Source organism: Mus musculus, chromosome 2 (genome assembly GCF_000001635.26).
Source record: "Mus musculus strain C57BL/6J chromosome 2, GRCm38.p6 C57BL/6J".
Lineage (NCBI taxonomy): Eukaryota > Metazoa > Chordata > Mammalia > Rodentia > Muridae > Mus > Mus musculus.
Window position 1 is genome coordinate 65,537,093 of NC_000068.7, and position 18,595 is coordinate 65,555,687.

At 41.6% G+C, this 18,595-nt stretch overlaps 1 protein-coding gene and 1 long non-coding RNA gene across 17 annotated transcripts in view; one reads left to right on the plus strand and one right to left on the minus strand.

Annotated features, from left to right (window-relative positions):
- The window catches only part of Scn3a (sodium channel, voltage-gated, type III, alpha), a 110,474-nt gene that overhangs the window by 79,975 nt on the left and 11,904 nt on the right, over positions 1-18,595 (minus strand). The gene's annotated exons all lie outside the window — the stretch shown is intronic.
- The window catches only part of Gm34833, a 31,518-nt gene continuing 29,601 nt past the window's right edge, over positions 16,679-18,595 (plus strand). For 6 of the 8 annotated variants that reach the window (XR_003953838.1, XR_003953839.1, XR_374588.3 and 3 more), the window contains exon 1: positions 16,679-16,902. This is a non-coding gene — a long non-coding RNA (predicted gene, 34833). The remainder of the gene's footprint in view (positions 16,903-18,595) is intronic. The other 2 variants (XR_374591.3, XR_374593.3) reach the window with 2 other exon arrangements.

Below are 18,595 nucleotides of genomic sequence, written 5' to 3' on the forward strand. Positions count from 1 at the left end.
ATTACAGTGCACTTTTGTTAAAACAGTAAGGACAGTGATGCTTCTCCGTTTGTTTAAAGGGCCATTTTTTACCATACTTCCTGTATCACAATATATTAACTCTCCAAATAAAGAAGTGCTGGTAATGATGGAGTTATTGCCATACATGCTCAAATCATTGCATTGCAAGACAGGGAAGAAATTTTGTCTAGCCCAACCATGTTCTAGTTATCAGCATCATTAACCAAGTCACTGAAAAACACCTCAGCAACAGCAGCGTTGCAGAAGCCAATGGTTCTAGAAAAAGAGACCCATCTTTTCAAAATACATACATGCATTTTGTTATTTATGTGAGTGCATATCTATGCCTGTTCACATACATGCAGATGTGCATGTGTGTATATGGATGCACATGAACCTACGAATGTGCACGTACATGTATGCCTGGGTGGGGTGGGGGTTCAAGAGGACCTTTGAAGCAGTATTTCACTGGCTGAGTGATCTTTGGTTAGGACAGGATGGCCAGCCAGTGAGCCCCAGGGAACTACCAGTTCCCTGCCTCTGCATCACTGATATTGCAATTGTGTGCTCCTGTGCCTGATATTTTCATGTGGGTTCTGGGAATTGAACTCAGATCCTCATGTTGATAGAGCTAGCACTTTAACAACTGCGGTATCGCCTTCCCCAACACCTAAGTCCTGTTTCCTTCATTTAATTAAGCCAAATCTTTTCGCCTTTTAGTTTTTTTTTTCTCCTTGGACCCCTTGGAGGCATTTTCTGAGCAGGTCAAATTCTATTTAGTTCATTTTTGGGTTTACTGATTTCAAGAACTTGAGACAACTTTGATGTTGTACTGGACTTTGCAGGTAGAGTAAGGCTCTGTAGAATGGATGTTGAGACCACCTTCCCTGGGCTATGTACTGCGACTCTGTTGCTTATGGCTCACATGATATTGGATCCTGTGGTCCCTTATTGCCTCTGCCCTCATCTAAAAAAAAAGGACATAATAGAATATTTGCCCTCCTATTTACTTCGGGAAATAAATGAGTCCACTTATATTGGTTCTAATAATAGGTCCTTGGAGTAAAAATAGCTTTGTTAAAGGTATGTATCGTCAGCTCTGCCAACACGTTTCCTTGCTATGTTATCAGAACTCCTCAAACGCCAACCATTCTTCTTTAAATAAGCTCTTGGTGTGCTGGGGACACTACTGACCCAGGCTTCAGAAGAGCATGCAGAGTTACAGAGCCCAGGGACAGAAGATTCTCATCTGGCTGGAGAGGGGTGGACCGAAAGCAAAGAGATGGAGGAGACTGGCTCCATTTCTCAAGGAACGTAAAATCATTACTTCTGCTGCGACAAACTGTTCAAACTAACAGGCATGTTGAAACAGAAGTAGCAGTCCCTTTATTTGTGTTGTCCACAAAAGTCCCATCTGTAAATTCCAGAGAGAAAAGTAGAAACTAAGACAATAACAAAGCATGATGCATCTGGCAGTCACCTGGAGAAGGATCTGCGACTATGGCACAGAATTAATCATCAAAGTCGCTTTGACATTTTCTCCGCTCCCTGCCCCCTCCAGCCCCCACATCCATTCTAGTCTTGGAGCAGTTTCCTCCTCAGCCGCCCTCCCTCTTATGCTTGGCAAATTGTTGTGAGGAAATACTGAGCACACAGACAATGAGACGATCTGGACTGTTTAGGAAAAAGAACAGATCATATTGCTTTGTTTTTATTGAATTTGTACTGGAATTACTAGTCCCCTGATACCTCCCAGTGGCAGTAAAAATAGTTTTCAATTCAAGATGTCTTTAAGTTAGCATTTATAACATCCCACCACCATACTGAGCCCCATCAAAATGTTAAATTATTCTTTCACTCATTTTGTAAAAAAAGAGATGCTGTTTTATGACTCTGGGTGTTTTGCTTGTTTTGTTTTGTTTTGTTTTTCTAGATTGAGCAGCACATGGGTCAGACAGGGAGATAACAATTCCAATTTACTTAGAAGGGAACTAACCATTTCCTCTGCACTCTTTATTGATGGCTGACTGTACAGAACTGAACTAAGGCTTCCTGTTATCTCTGGTCCATTTTGAATCCTCTCTCGGTTGTACGTTTCTAAACACTGAAGAAGACAGTGTTTCCTGCTAGATTCGAATACCCAGAGTCAAATCATACCTGTTTCATATCTCTGGTCATGAGCTTGGTGCCCATGGGTCATCCCAGTCACTAAAATGGGAAGGCAGCACAGGGACAAACATGCTTTCTTAGTGGGGTAAAGTTCCTTTAATTTGATCATCACATTGAACTGATTTTGTCTTCCTTACTGGCACTGAGAGAAAATAATGTTGAATATGGGGTGGGCACTTGAGCATCCTGTAGAGTCTGTCTCAGAGATCCTGTGTGTGTGTCATTTAGCCTTACCAAAGCCATAGCAGCATGGAAGGAGCTCAAGAAGACCCAGTGGATAAAGGTTCCTGTGGCAGAGCCTCACAACCTGGACTCTATTCCCAGAATAAACATGGTGGAGGGAGAGAACCAAACAATTATAAGTCTGTTTTCCACATGTGTACAGTGTTACGGGTGCCTCCAAACACAGGCACATAAATACACACACACACACACACACACACACACACACACACACAAACACACACACACACACACACACACACACACACACACACACGAGTAAATGTAAAGCAATTTTTAAGAGAACCTCATTGTTTAGATGCCAATACTTTGCCATAGAAAAATGGCTGGTTATACATTGTTTTAGTTTCATTTCCTTGAAAGCTTCTAAGTCTCCAGTTCTCAAAATAAAATATTTTAAATGTCACATGTGAAAATCCCTCAAAATCTCCATAGTTCATTCTGATTTTTATAAAATGGTATGGAGCAAGATATTGTCACACATTCATAAATATTTACTTACAAAGCAATAATAATTTACCTTATTTGCTTACAAAGGTGATTAGTGAAAAATCTAATTTTGGGGCAAAATGAAGTATAAATGTGTGTTAAATTCTCAAACATCTGTCTAAACCCTGAGCAGACAGATCAGTCCCCTCTTCTCAGCCTTTCCATGACTAGGGGATTAGAGAGTGAACAGGCTTCCATATTCTGTGACCCCAGGAACTGTTAACTTCTCTTACCACTTGGCTCTATAGTAAAGTCCCATCAGTTTTCAGGGGATCTCTTTAAATTTTTCCCACCTCATCTTAGTTCACTGTGAGCTTATTACAGAACTCTTACATAAGTTCATATCCATGTTAGAACAGATTTAAATTTTAATTCTTGTTGAAGCCTTGATGTGGAACATATATTATTCATGCGTTATATGTGCATTATAATTTATTAAAACTCATCCATTTAATATACCATGTTGTCTCCAGAGCTATCTTTTCAGGACAGAAAAGATAAAAGAAATCCAAAGAGTTGATCCTCTTGATTAAAAAGCAAAGAGCCTGTGTGTGGGCACATATGAGCAAATCAAACATAGCCCTCTGCCAGCTAATAGAAAGATTGCCATTCACTGTTTCCCATTGTGGAACTGAATCATAGAATTTGATACCCAGAAGGAACCCTTGGGCTATTTATTCAGGGAATATTCATCACAGAAATAATATGTACCAGAAACTTTCCACGGACTATAGAAGATAGCAGCATATTCATCAGCCCTTTCCTTGAGGAGATTTCAAACCAGCGCAAGATACAGATGTTAATGCAGATATCTAAAATACAATCTATACACAGCTTGCTATCTGAAGTTCACAAATTGGATCAATTTACTCTGACCAGGAAAGGGAGGGAGCAGTATGGTTCATAAAATGTTCCAGAGGAAGTGATATGTTTTGTAGGCTAAACAGGGTTTGACAGGTGATGGTAGTAGTAGTGGTGGTGGCAGTCTGGGAAGGGTTGGCCAGAAGTTATGTCACAAGAGATGCTGAGCAAGTGTGTGTGTGTGTGTGTGTGTGTGTGTGTGTGTGTGTGTGTGTACAAAGACGAGAGAGCACGGAGAGCTTGGTAGGAAGTCTCAGCAGTTCATTAAGGCTGACAGCAACCTACATAAAAGATTGGTTTGAGGTAAACCTGGAAGGTTAGACAAGCTATAGAGCACCAAGGGTCTTGAACAGCATGTTCAGATAAGCATTGAGATCAAGGGACACAACCAACTTGAAGACTAGCAAGTCAGACGTAGTATGCAGTATATGCCATGTTGTCTCCGGAGCTATCTTTTCAACACAAAAATGATGAAAGGAATCTAAGGGGATGAGCTTCCTGATTAGAGAACCAAGAGCTTGCAAGTAGGTACCTATGAGCAAAGCAAACATAGCCCTCTGACAGTTAATAGAAAGATTGCCATCCAATGCTTCCTACCATGGAACTGGATCACAGAATTTGATACCCAAAATTTTCTACTCAAAAGGAACAGAGAGGGAGAGATCTCAGAGCACTGCTTCCCATATGATTGAGTTTCCGGAAACTTTACTATCCCTTCACTGGCTTATCTACAACCAGACAGTTGGCTTTCTAGGGTGCTGAGAATATTTTTCTCTGTTATCAAATCAAGGCTCTACAAATGGTAACTCCTGACATTGGTTACTTTGTGACATTGGAAACAGAATCCACAAGCTTCTGACCTATCTAGCCTTTTGAATGTATCTTTTGCATAATTAGGCATGTGTTTATGCCATCAGAGGTGACATACTTGGAAGATATCAGTACATTGTTATGCAAATCTTCCAAATTTTGATGACTTTCATTATATGACATTGTAAAGCAACATTTCTAAATGTTGCCAGAGAGTGCATGAGAAAAAGTCACCAGAGAGTGCATGAGAAAAAGCCACCAGAGAGTGTATGAGAAAAGTCACAGTGTTATTGAGGGTTGTCAGGCTCTGAGTGGCAGGTGAGAGCTTTGCAGAATTCCAATTGCACTTGAGAGCTCCAGTTTTAACACTGACAACAAGTGCTGTCATTTGCTTTTCCTGAGTGGCAGGCTTTCCTTTTGTTCGTTTTTTAAATGCATGAGACAAATACCCAAGTGTGAATATCATTGTTTGTCAGTGATCTTTTCAAGTGTAAATGGTGTTTCATGAAACACACACACACACACACACACACACACACACACACTCACCCACATACATTCACACACATTCAATACAATCACACAAACATTCACATACACATACACACACATTCATACACACAGTTAAACACTCACACATACATACTCATACACACTCATACACACACACACTCATACACACACATTCATACACACCCAATACAGTCACACAAACATTCACACAAACTCATATATACACTCAATACACTCATACACACACACTCATACACACACACTCAATATACTCACATATTCACACAGACACTCATGCACACTCAATACACTCACACACACATATTCACACACACATATTCACACACACACACGCCACACGAGAGGAAGACAGAGACAGTGAGAAGACAGACGGAAGCAGAACTAGATATAGAGACAGAGAGACAGAAAGAGAGAAGAACCAACTTGCTTGGCTTCTCACTCCAAAAATCTCTCTGGGCTCCTTCTAGAAACAATCTGATGGCCTTAGTACACAGCAGAAATAATTTGGGTATTTCTTCTGTTTTACTATATAGAACATTAAAAATGTGGCTTTTTAAGAAAGGACTGTGATTGATTGCTTGACTGGAGGTTTCTTTTGTGATCTGACTTTTATTTTTTTCTTACTGACCGTATGTGGCAGTAAAATCCATGGGCAGCTCAGGTCAATGCAGTTGCCTCCGCAGCCACTGAACCCCTGCAACTACTGAATGACCAGTGCAAAGGCTAACTCACGAGAGAGGGCAAATGGGATCTTGATGTGATTATGAAAACAGAGTAGCTTCACAGCCTTCCCCTTAAAGGGTCCTTAAGACATCCATCATGCCCTTGACAACAGCTCTCTAGAAGGAAGCAGTTATCAAAGGGGGAGGAGACAGTATGGCCACAGCCTATGTGAGCAGGCATGGATTCTGCAATTACAAATGGACTCTGACCACTCCGTTGCGTGCAAACATGCTGCCATCCTCTCTAAGCTCCACATCCCCTCACTCTGTAATAGAAAGAATTACAGCAAGGACAGCACACACTTCCTGGACTGAACGTGACATTTACATATGAAAATCCACCTAAAAGGTGAACACAGTGACCCGTAGAGAGAGGAGGCCAAAAAACAAAAACATGGCCAAGTCCAGGCGCGATTATAGGACAGGGAATGTCAGTGGGCCTTTGTGGCTGACTTCCTGTGAGCTGCACCTCATCCCCAGGTCCCTGGAGTGAGCCACACTGACAATAACCCAGGAGAGCAGAGGAGGAGGCTCATAAAGCGTGATAATAAATTCTCTTCAGCACCTCCCGAGTCGGAGGTGCCTGGGGGACATCTGATACATAATTAAAAGATGTGTCTGAGATGCAGAAAAACTGTTGGAGCTGAGAAAATGTTGATTAAGAGACCCCATATGACATCATTTTAAGAGCATTGGGCAAAGACTGGAAAGCAGACATGACTGCAGGTCTTGAAGGAGGGGGACATGGAGGGTGGCAGGTGGGGAAGTCAGAGTGATTATCTACATATCAGAACAGAAACCTCAAAGATGCTAATTAGAGGCCGTGTATTGGATCCAGCAATTAGCTGAAGTCTTCATCTTAAGAAAAATAAGAAACAGACCCAGAAAAAGCTAAGCAACACCCTCTGAAGTGACTGTGGCCAAACACACATGTTTCTTTGAGGCCAAAATTTTCTATATATTCCATTTTTAGTTGAATTTGTTTTTCCAATACTGTTATCATGTTGCATTGAATCCAGTTATTTTTACAATTGGAATTTAAAGATCTAAGTTGTGCATAAAAACGAAAGAAAAATTAATCTGGGCCTTTCAGCTTTGTTTTCTGTATCAGCATGCTAGGATTTGATCATAAGCTCCTGAATGTTTGTGAAACCAACCAATACCATGGCTATACACTCTACTAAACTGTTAATGAATCAGAGTCTGAGAAAAATGACACAGTAAACATTAGGGAGATGCTGTGGAACTATCAAGGCAAAACACACATCGCCACTAGTCATGTGGTCCTTGACTTCTCATCTTATGAAAATTTTCAGAGAGACAGTTGGAAAATGTCATTGCTAGCTATATGACCAGTTAATATTCTCATCCCTTCCTCTCTCCATGTGAGTCTCTCTCTCTCTCTCTCTCTCTCTCTCTCTCTCACTCTCTGTCTCTCTCTCTGTCTCTCTCTGTCTCTGTCTGTCTCTCTCTGTCTGTCTCTCTCTGTCTCTCTGTCTCTGTCTCTCTTTCTCTCTCCTGTTTTATGAGAATGCATACTGGAGACAAAATCAATTTGTTCTGGTCTGTTATGTCAGAAGGCTGTAAATTTACCATCTTTGGGAATGAGAAGTTGCTCTATGCCCAGAACTTAAAAGATCACAAAAACTTCACAATGTATTTTCATGTACTTGATGATGAATGAGTTAACAGGAAAACTTGGACCCGTTGCCCAAGACAATATGTGCTGTTGGTATCAACAAAGGAGATTTTTATAGGAAAGGCAGAGTCTCAAAGATAAGTTGAACGAATTAAATATCCACTGCTAAAGAAACTGCTTGTTTTTGTTGTGCTAAGAATTTTACCCCGTGGTCCTTATGCATCCTCCGCAACCCTCCACCGCTAAGCCTGATCCTCCTCAACCTGAAAAAGAGGATTCACTTCTTCCTTTGAGTATGTGTGGGGGTGAAGGTGGGGGTGGGGAGATAGGCATGCGCATTTGCATGCCTGCTGGGGATGGAATCTGGGCTCATAGGTAGTAAGTAAGGCCAGAGAGCTTGACCACTGAGTAATACCTACCCCCCCTCCCCTTTTTGTCCCCAACAGGACTCTCATTTAAAACTACTGGCTGCTTTATACTTATCGTTGATTCTGTTAGTATCATGAAAAACAGCCTGATGTTTTATTGAACATATACATTGGTCATTTGGCACAGTTTCAATAGCTACTAGATATTCACAAGCAGAGTTACATACTACTTTCAATATTTCAAAAGGAACTTTGAAATAACTTCTGGCTGGTATAACTTCCTAGCCAGATGGCTTTGAGATTCCATGATAATAACAGAACTCTGTTAGATGATTTGTATATCTGAGATACACACAAGTACTTTATGTCTATAAACTTAGTCACATGGCAAATGTATCATGTTGATTGCAGTCTTGCTTTATTGATATTATTTTTATTCTTACTTTACAGATGGATAAATATAGGTTCATGTAAACCATATACCTTGACTAAATTTTAAAGTCAGTAAGCTGAGAAACCAATATTCAAATCAGGATAGTTCAGACAAAAAGCCACATTTCTAAGACTGAAACGACCAGATTCTGAAAACCTATTTGCTGACATGGAATTAGGATGGGTAGTCATCTCGCTATGGGTTTGGTATGTGTAGAATCTGTACTGGCATACAGCACAGTGGTCTCACATAGAAAATATTGAAAACAGAAAGCACTGATAATAAACATTAGACACATTTGTAAATGGATACATGATAAAAATGAGACACGCATGTAACTAAGACAAGTTCCCGTATATGCAGGGAACTTCTGAGTTGTATAAAATCAAGTGAAAGCCCTAGGCTTGCTCTTCCACATCATGTGCCTTTCAGTGTCTCATCAAGGACTTTGGTACCTCTATTAGAATGACTAAACAAACCCATTAGGAAAGTAAGCCTGTGGCCAGGGTACCATGCCATTGCCAAAGCCAAGTGCAGTTCTTTCTTTTGCTCATGCCCCCTCGCTATCAATGATGAGTGATTGTCAGCACGTGAGCACTGTTTACTAATTTCCTGTTGAACAAGTGGATTTGTTCTTGTCTTTTGCTTCCCGTTGACTCGTATCATGGTGAGGAGGGCATTTTCCAGAGAAAGAAAGCCCAAGTTCAACTTGCCTTTGGAACAATCATCTAGGAACTAATAATTAGCTTACCGAGGCTGATGTTCTCTGTGACTTTGTCCTTATCAGATCACTTATAAGCTGAGGAGACAAGAGCCAACTAATGACAATTAAGCCAACCTTGTTATACAGGAATCAGCCTTACTGGCTTTAATAGCCCTTGACATGTCTTGCTGAATGTTTACAAACTGAAGTAGGTTTTGTGTGAGCCCCAGTGTGCTCTCCACTCTGGGTGCATCCTCCAAGCTCTCCTGCAATCAGTGCTTAAGGAAAAGGATATGAGACCCCATTCTGGCCAATGAACTTCGAGGACGGTTTGTCAGGGGGCAGGCTGTAAGTGCTGTTTACAGTGGCTGGAAAGGAACTGACTGGGGAAGGCATCCTGTCTGTCCTGCACCTTTCTGCATCCCAGTCGCATCCGCATCCGTAGCACTGTCTCAGCCAGCTTCCAAGCAGAGCGGATGCCACTTTGAGGGCAGAGCTGACACAGTGAGTGTGGCCGATCACACAGACATGTTTACCCCTGGGCTCTTGATGGACGGCTCAGCTCTTGGACCCAAACAACCTCTGCACTGCTTGTTATGTCCAATAAACATCCTCCCTGATGACAATCCGTTCAGACAGTTTTCCTAGTTAGTTGCTGCTGATATACCAAATAAAACAAGTACTCACTGGTCAGTTCAAAACTTAGCCAGCGCAGAAGCCAGCTCAAAACAAATACTAACCACCCATGTGGATGTCCTTTATCCGGTAGAGACAGGTGAGCTCTGGCTCCAATTACCAAATAAATATAATAAAATCGAAAGTAAACACAATTTTAGGCAATTTATAAAATGCACAGAACGAATGTTCCTCTTACAGGAAAAAGAAATGTAGCTAGGTGAATTTTTTCTGGCTTTCCGTATCATTCCTCGCCCCAAGGCCATGCCTGCCACACCTTATCCATTTGTTTATTTAGAGAAACACACGGATGGGGGCCGGGGAGGAATGACACTTTCCTGCCTTCTTTTTGTTTGGGTAGAGCTGTCCTTGTTAGCAATAAAAATTTCAGTTTGCCTTCCACAAATACAAATTTTATTCTAAAGTAGTTAGGTACCTTTGGGAGTCACAGCACCTCTGTTTGGAAAAGCTCCAGGCCCCGTCTGGGGAGTATCTCATTTGTTCTTACAATATCCCTTGAAGGGATTCTGTGGTTTTTTTCCCCCCAGCAAGTCATCCTGCCACGAATCCTTGACAGATAGGTCATTGCTGACTAACTCTGGTGTGCTAGACTTCAGCTCTCCGGCTTCATCATCATCTGTGTCAGAAGAGAACACAGTGAAGTTAGCCAAGTACGCTGGCCACAGGCAGTGTGGTGGTGTCTGTCTCTGGATCCTGGGTTGGAGACTTGGTTTACCTGGGGCTTTTGATCAGGAAAGCAGACTTGATGCCAAGCTGGCCGTTTGATCTTTGTAGACAGCATGCCCTGGCATGCTCTAGTAAGCAGGGGCCAGGAACCACTGCCAGCATCCTAGGGTGCGGGTGGGACTCTCTCTTCCAGCTGCTTTGGTTCATTCAGTCTTTCTAGAGACTGGCAGGTGAAGGGCTCTGCCTGCCTACCACAGCTTCCCTGTCTCCTCTCTGCTTGTACTCCCTCCCCCTTTGCTTCTCTTCCTCCAATATCTCAAAGAGCACAGAGGGAGCTAAGACATCCCCATCCCTTCTCTAGCTTCTCTCACATTTTCTCTCCACCTGAAAAGCTGTTTCATTGAACATTAAGATAACACGAAGCATATTTAATGGCTTCTAAAGGTAACTTTTAGACAAGCACTTTAAACCAGAGCACTGTACAAACCTAACATAACCATCTGATCTTGCTCTCCTTCTATTAGTCGTGGCTTATCACAGGCTAACTCAGTGAACATGACTCTACCAAACAAGGTAACTAGCCTTCTCTCAGAAATTGATCATTTAAAATATTACCTGCCTGAGTTCTCTTTCACAACATTCACAGAGCCTACTAAGAAATTCCCATTTTCTACTTTCTGGCAAAAATTTAAATCCTTGTTTTAAAATTTCATAACATCTATTAAAATTTCTGTCTCTAGATGAATGCTCTCCAAAGCTACCAATCTTCTGCTCTATCCTGTCACCAGACACAGAATATTATTAAACCCTCTCAGCGTCTCTCAGTGACTTAGAGTCACTTTAGCCAAGACTGGAAACGCCTCTGTGACCTGACCTGTACTTTCCTCTCCAGCTGCTTACTTTGTGGTACCAACAGAGTTGCTCTACTGTTCTCTGGGTATAGGACAACATTGGTGTCACCTCACCAAGCCAGCTGATAGTTTTATATATGCAAATGAGGACTGTATCTTGAAACTTGGCTTTTTTAGAATGGGGTTAAATGATATGTGTGTGCTCATATACACATATGTGAATTTATGTAAATCGAGTTTTCCATAAAAGCTGGAAGTTTTTAGTAGCATTGGTAATATTAATAGTATCACAAATATTATTTTTCTCAACAATACCCTTGTGATACAGGCTAGATATGGAGTGTCCACCAAAGACCCACTGATGGAAAACTTGGTCCCTAGCCCATGGGGCCATGGAGAGGTCTACCAGGAGGAGCTTTGGTTATTGGAGTCATAGCTTTGAAGGAGATATTGGAAGCCTGCTCTTCCCTCTTCCTGTCCCTATTTCTGACCATTACGAGGTGAACATGCCTTTACGCCAGAATTTGAACATGCTGAACTCTGCCATCACAGGCCCAAGGCCACGGACAGGGTTATACAAACATGGACTCCAGAAATGAGCCCAAGTGAAACATGTGATCTTTTAAATCGATTTTCTCAGGAATCATGTCCAAGTGTCAGAAGCATAATATACACTACCAGACAGCAACGTGCATACCCTGACTTCAGCTTTACACTGAAATTACAGCCATCCAAAAAAATTGCTAATGTTTTCGCCTTCCCAGACACACTGTTTCTGAACATTGCTTTCTTTGACTTCACAACTCACAGGTAATTTGATTTTAAATACTCTGGCCTCTAGCTTGACATATAATAAGAGTGATTTTAAATAACCAAACCATCAACTTAGTCATATTTCTCAAGTCTTTGAAAGGTCTTCACCGGGGGCATAGTGAGGTGGGGTGTGAACAAAGAAGACGTGAATCTCAGTGCACCCCTAAAGCCCAGCCCAGTAGTCTCTGGCTCACTTCTGGTCTCTCTCTTCCCCATTCTTAGGAAGCTGCATTTGCAAACTGGAGGAAATGTATCTGCTGGCTTTGGCTACAAGTGGGAGGACAACCTCATGTACCCACCAAAAAGAGCAGTGATTGTTACATGTGGCCTCCCACTCTGATTTGTATTTTGCATCCTTTTTAAAAAAAATTAGTATTTTAAAGACAGGGTCTCATCTAACCCTGTTTTTAGCTCCTTATGTAGCTAAAGCAGACTCAGCACTCCAGATAGGCTGTCTCCTAGCTCCTGATACTCTGTGATAATACATATGTGGCCATGTCCATCTCTGTTTTCCATCTGGAGACAAAGTGTCACTCAATAGCCAGATCAGACTGTCTTGACATCATCATACAGCTCAGGCTGGCCTTGTACTTGCCATTTGGGTTCTGTCTTCCGAGTGTTTAGATTACAGGTCTGTCACAGCAAGCCTGGCTACATTATATCATAATGTGACTTCTATCTCACTTATTTTCAAAAGGGAGCCTTGGTTTACAGACTGGGATATAAAATTAAACACATGAACTTCAATATAGGAATCAATTAAGTCAATGTTTATTTTTTTAAAAAAATCATTTTAGTTACTTTGTGCACATGTGCACATAAAAAAAGGGTGCTGGCCACAATGGTGTGCATTTGGAATGAGGCCAACACGGCACACTCCTAGCATGTGGATGTTGGCTTGAACTCAGGCAGTCTCTGTGGCTTTTATCTGCTGACCCATATCACCAATTCTATTATTTTTTTAAAAATTGTTTTATTTATTCTTTTGTGTCTTGGGGTGGTTTGCCTGTATGTATGCCTGGATAATTATGTGCATGCTATGCCTCCTGAGGGGAGAAAAAAGTGTCAAGGTCCCCCCCCCCCCCAGGACTAGAGTTACTGCCAGTTGTGAGCCCCTATGTGGGCTCTGAGGATTGAACCTGGGTCCTCTTGAAGAGTGGTCAGTGCTCTTTATCAATGAGTTCCAGCCTCTAGGGTACTTTAAAAATATAATTCCTTTTTTTACTTAGAAGAGAGAGAGAGAGAGAGAGAGAGAGAGAGAGAGAGAGAGATTTCCAGAGGTAGGATGGGGTACAACAGGCTCCAAGTATTTGCAGTTATATACAAATTTCCAAAACTCACGTAAAAGAGACAAACTTGTTCTAAGAACTAAACTGGAAAAGTGAAAGTTTTCTTAGCACATATCCTAAGAGACAATGGGCAATGCCCTCAGTAGGCATCCAAAGTTAATTTAGCAGAGGCTCATCTAAGGCTTAATCAAGTAAGTCTGCTACTGAATAAAATTAGTTCAGAACAGAGAATTTCATTTAGAAAGTGATCCAATGGTTCATAAACATTGCTCTCATGTGAATGAAGCGGCATGTCAAACCGAGAGAGACTCCTTAAACAGTGAGTCTACCTTTGAGCCAATTTTATTAAAACTTCAGCATTCTAGAAACTTCCCTGAGAAACCACATTGCATAAATGAGGAAGTGGTAGCTCAAAGGGCATGATGGGAAATTTCCCCTAAAAGCGGTCAATGATGCCAGCTGTAGAGCCTGAGAAATATTTAATCAAAATTCTAATTTTTTTTAAAAAATTTGATATCACTAACATAAAGAATTAAAATTTTCTAGAAAGTTGAATTTTGATTCTTGAGGTTTTTATCATGAAGGTGGTTTTAAATGGCCAAATGACTGAGGTGGCTTGCTGTGAAATACTGAGCAGAGTCTAGGAAACCAACCACATATCCAGCCCTCATTGTACCTACCATTCTCCTTGCAGCAAACCGAACACTGCATGGCTATCCATGTTTACTTACAATAAAAATTTGAGTTAGATAAAATCCCATGGATTGCTCTACACATTGGACACAAGAGATTCACAACTAAATGTACATTCTAAAAACAAAACAAAAACAAACAAACAAACAAACAAAACCAGTTAATTAACCCATGATTCCTAACTGTGGTACATCATGGACATATTTAAAATATTTTCCCTGACTTGGACTTTCTGTTGAACATGATCCAGGATAAAACCAAAACCAAATGAAAAAAACAAACCTCCATCAAAACAATAACGTGAACAACAAAGTATCATTCCCACCATTATAACACTAATCAAAGAAGCAAGACATAATAACTAAAAATCAAATTGATTTAAGTCATTCCTCTAAAAGTTTCATTTACTCTTGCTGGGCAGGGGTGGTGCAAACCTTTAAACCCAGCACTCGGGAGGCTGAAGCAGGCAGAGCTCTCGAGTAAGGCCAGCCTGGTCTCCAGAGTGAGTTTCACAACTGCCAGGGCTACACAGAGAAACCGTGTCTTGAAAAGCAAAACCAAAAAACAAACCGTTTTCTCAATCTTAAGCATGAATCTACACTTCTTGTGAATAAACTATTTTTTTTCCTATAGAGCTACCCTTAATTTTTATATCAAAAATAAGTATTGGCTATTGAACTAATCAAAAAAATTTCAGATTAGAAAGGATCTTTCAAGCCATCTAGTTCCTCTAGTTTAGTTTATAACAGGGCTCTTGAAACACAGCAACAGAATCACCTAGAGGGCTTATTGTTAAATCGAGACTTGCCCAGCCCCTCCCCCAGGCTGCTGCTGCAGCTGGGCTGGGTGAGGTCTGCTCTGCAGTTCTCACTTGCACATGACTGGTGCTGGCACTTGTGGTCAGAAGCCACAAGTACCATGGCCATGCCTAGTTCATAGCATCAGTATAAAAAAGGAGACAAAGCAAAGAGAGGGAACGGTGTGTGTGTGTGTGTGTGGGGGGGGGGGGGGTGAGCAGAGATAAGAGAGTAATAAGGACCCCACTATGTTATTATAATTAAACTGCACAAAAAAGAAAGCCAAATGTGGGCTGAGCTATGCATTTGTTGTGTTGAAAAAAAAGGATCTCATATAGCCCAGGCTGGTTTCTTGCATAGCTGAGGCTGACCTTGAACACTTGATCTTCCTGCTTCATCTTCCCAAGCATTGGAGTTACAGGCGTGCACCAACACAGTCGGCCATATTTTGTTTTTATTGTTTAATGTTAGAAACACACACACACACACACACACACAGACACACACACACCCCGTCCTGTGCATGTATGTAATATGAGTCTCACTTTAATGACTTCTCAGAAAGGACAAGCATAGCTTCCTCTGTCTCATTTATCCACTTAATGTCATGCAGTGCGATTCCACTGAACCTGGAGCCTTGAAGTGATTGATGGCTTCGCAGAAGCCACCAATGGCTTTCTGTCTCCCTGCCTCCAGCCTGATTGCCACACAGCCTATTTTAATCCCAGCAACCAGAGTGATCTTGGGAAAAGAGAAATTGAATCATGTCATTCCGTAGAATCCTGCAGCAGCTGCGGGGGGCGGGGGGGGGCGGGGGGGTTGAGTTGCCTGCTTCATGTTGCCTGCAAAGTAGCTTCCGGCTCCCCTTTATGCCTAGGAGTATATAAGACTCACAAACTGCTTCTCCTTTGGGAAGCTGGAAAACTCAAGGCTCACCTTCAAGTACTGACCAAATTTGCCTTAGTAAAGAGACCTGCTTACCTCCTCAATTCCCAATCCTACTTAACTGTCTCCTTAAAGGATAGGTCCCCTTAGCCTGTGCTGCATATCTTACTTGTTATGTTGATTAGTCATTTGCTGCCTCTCGGGGTGGCTCGGTAGCTAGTATGCCTCACAGAAGCTGGTCTATGCCATATTATTTGCCCTCTTGTGGGCATCACTCTGTTTACCATCCATCCCACGTTCATTCCTGGAACAGGGCAGAACACTAAGAGCTCAATGAATTTTATTTGGATCACTCAAGATTTAAGGATTTTTTTTTCCACCAACATTTCATGGCTTTGCCTTTAGAGTTAGTAATAGGAAATTCACACCACAATTTTCAAAGTCATGTTTCCTATGCATGCAGACATTTTTATAACACCGCTACCAGAAAGACAAAAGTGTGCAGTGATGTAGAGTCTGCTAAGTAAATAAGGTAGTTTGTCCATCCATTAGGATGAAAAAAACAGGAAAAGGATTCATGGCAATAACAAAGCCACATTCCCTGTAAGCACAGTATGTTCTCACTATGTAGTCGCATTCAGTCCAGATCAAACATGCATTACAATACTGTGTATCCCAAAGATAAACCTATAACTCTGCTGTGGACTGGATTCTCTTCACAATAAAGCAACCCGAGGACAGAATGCTTCATTCTAAGTATCTCACTCCAAAATGCCTTAGAGAAACAATGTCTCAGAGAGAGAACACTGCTTAAGCACTTACTGTATACCAGGCACTGATAAGCTCAAAACAACCATACAAGATAAATGTGACTAGCGCCCTCATATTTAAGGTATGCAAACAATCTTGAGCAAGGTGGGGCTGTAACTGGCTACAGGCCACAAAGGCCAATGACCTTTTGTTGGGAAAAATAACCAACTTCTCTGGAAACATTTAACCCATCTACGTCACCAGCAAAAGTGATCTACTTTCCATTCCCCACAAAGCCCCTGGTTTCTGGCATGGGGTTCAAATCTGCTCATTCTGCTTGGTTTAAGTCACACTTTGGGGTCCTAAGGCGCAGTGCACAGCAATTCTGAGTCAGAAGTCACCTTTGCTTTCTCCTGGCCTCTCAAAGTACGCTCACGCTGCGTTTGAATTCATGCGGTAATTAAAACTCTATCTTCTGTTTCCTTGCAAAGGTATGTTTCTGCCTCTTTGTCTACTAGCACATTCTTTGGGGGCTAAAAGGGTTCTGACTACTTATAATAACTAGAAAACTGTTCAGTGAGTAAGTGCCTGCTGAACACCATTGCCTAATTTGAATTCTGAAAATGTCTGTCTAATATAAATCCACCGATCACACATAAGAACTCAGCACTGAAATTGTGGTGCCAAATTTTGAAATAACATTAATATGTTGGGTATGCAATCTTTAGTAAAACATATCATCTATACAAATTATTTTGACTTTTTTTTTCATTTTCCATTTCAGTGTTAGCATCTAGAACATTTAAAGGTATACATATGGGCCTTGTTATACTACCATGGGTTAGTGGCTGCCTTGTAAAGAGGACTTCCCTAACTCCACCACACTCCTGCAAGCAGCCATCTATCCCATGATCCTGAAACAGTGCTTGGAACAGGCTAAGTGCTCTTGAAAATGCATTACTCCCTGAAGTAATAAATTCCATGTTCTAAGAAGTCCTAAAAGAAAGGGTCTTGGTCTCTGGATTGACAATTTTCTATTTCCTTTAGTCAGATTGTTGTCCTTAGAGCACGGGTTTTTTTTTGTATGAAGAAATACTCCAGTGAACAAACTGGCTTTACCCGAAGCGAACGTTCTTGGTGCGCGTGCACTGGAGCAAACCCTATATTTCCGTCTGAGTACAACAGAATTATGGGAAGCTTTCTGTGTTGGAATAAATTCAACACTGTGAATAGAAAGCAAACAACATGGACAAATGTCTAGTCCTCGATCCCTACACCCACCGTAACATCAGCCATATTGACAGCCCTGGGAGGTGCCCTTAGCAGTGTTTCTGCTACTGCTTGCTGGTACTGTGTGCTTTAGGCAGTTTCTTTCCAGGCAAACACAGACTGTTTACCGACTGAATCGAAATGACAGCACACTGTTTTCACAACAGAGCTCTGAGAGCCGATTGCCTTTTCTGCTTGGCAACCTGAGGAAACTTTAGATCTGGGATCTTGAGGTACAACTTGCTTGTATCACTTCAAGATGGCGATGTTGGCTTCCCTACAGGGATCCAGCCATTCCTTCCACTTGAAGTTTAAAATAGAGAAGCTGGAGGTTTATCTCCTCCCAATCAGGGAGGCACTGATCACTTCCTTCAGATCTGTGCAAGGGGCAAACCCGGATGAGGAACAGGATGATTTGAGAAGTTCTGAGTTCTGTGCTGTGTGATTCTTCATCAGCCCAAGGCCAAGCGCATGGTGAGGCCTTCTCTGACAAGAATGTCCTGAGAGGAGATGGTTCTCATACCATAGACCCAGGTCACCTAGTGGTGGTATACGGAGACAGCGCAACATCATAGAGTATGTGCCACTGACTCCTGCCTTTCAGAAACAAGATTTAAAATAGTGATCAATGAGAGAGAGAGAGAGACAGAGACAGAGCGGGGGTAGACTGAGATGAGAGGTAGGGAGAAAAAAACAAGGTATGGAACATATATAGGTTATATAATTCAAGCAACCTGTGTTCTAGACTATTAGACTATTCTCTGCTCTCCCTTGCTAGGATATACAGTGAACTCTCAAGATTACTCGTATTTAGTGTCTACATCCAGAGAAGAGTAAGAAAAAAGTAAGGTCAATCTTTCTACACCATCCCATGGAGAAAGGTGAAAGAGACAGCTACACCTGTCTTTAGGAAAG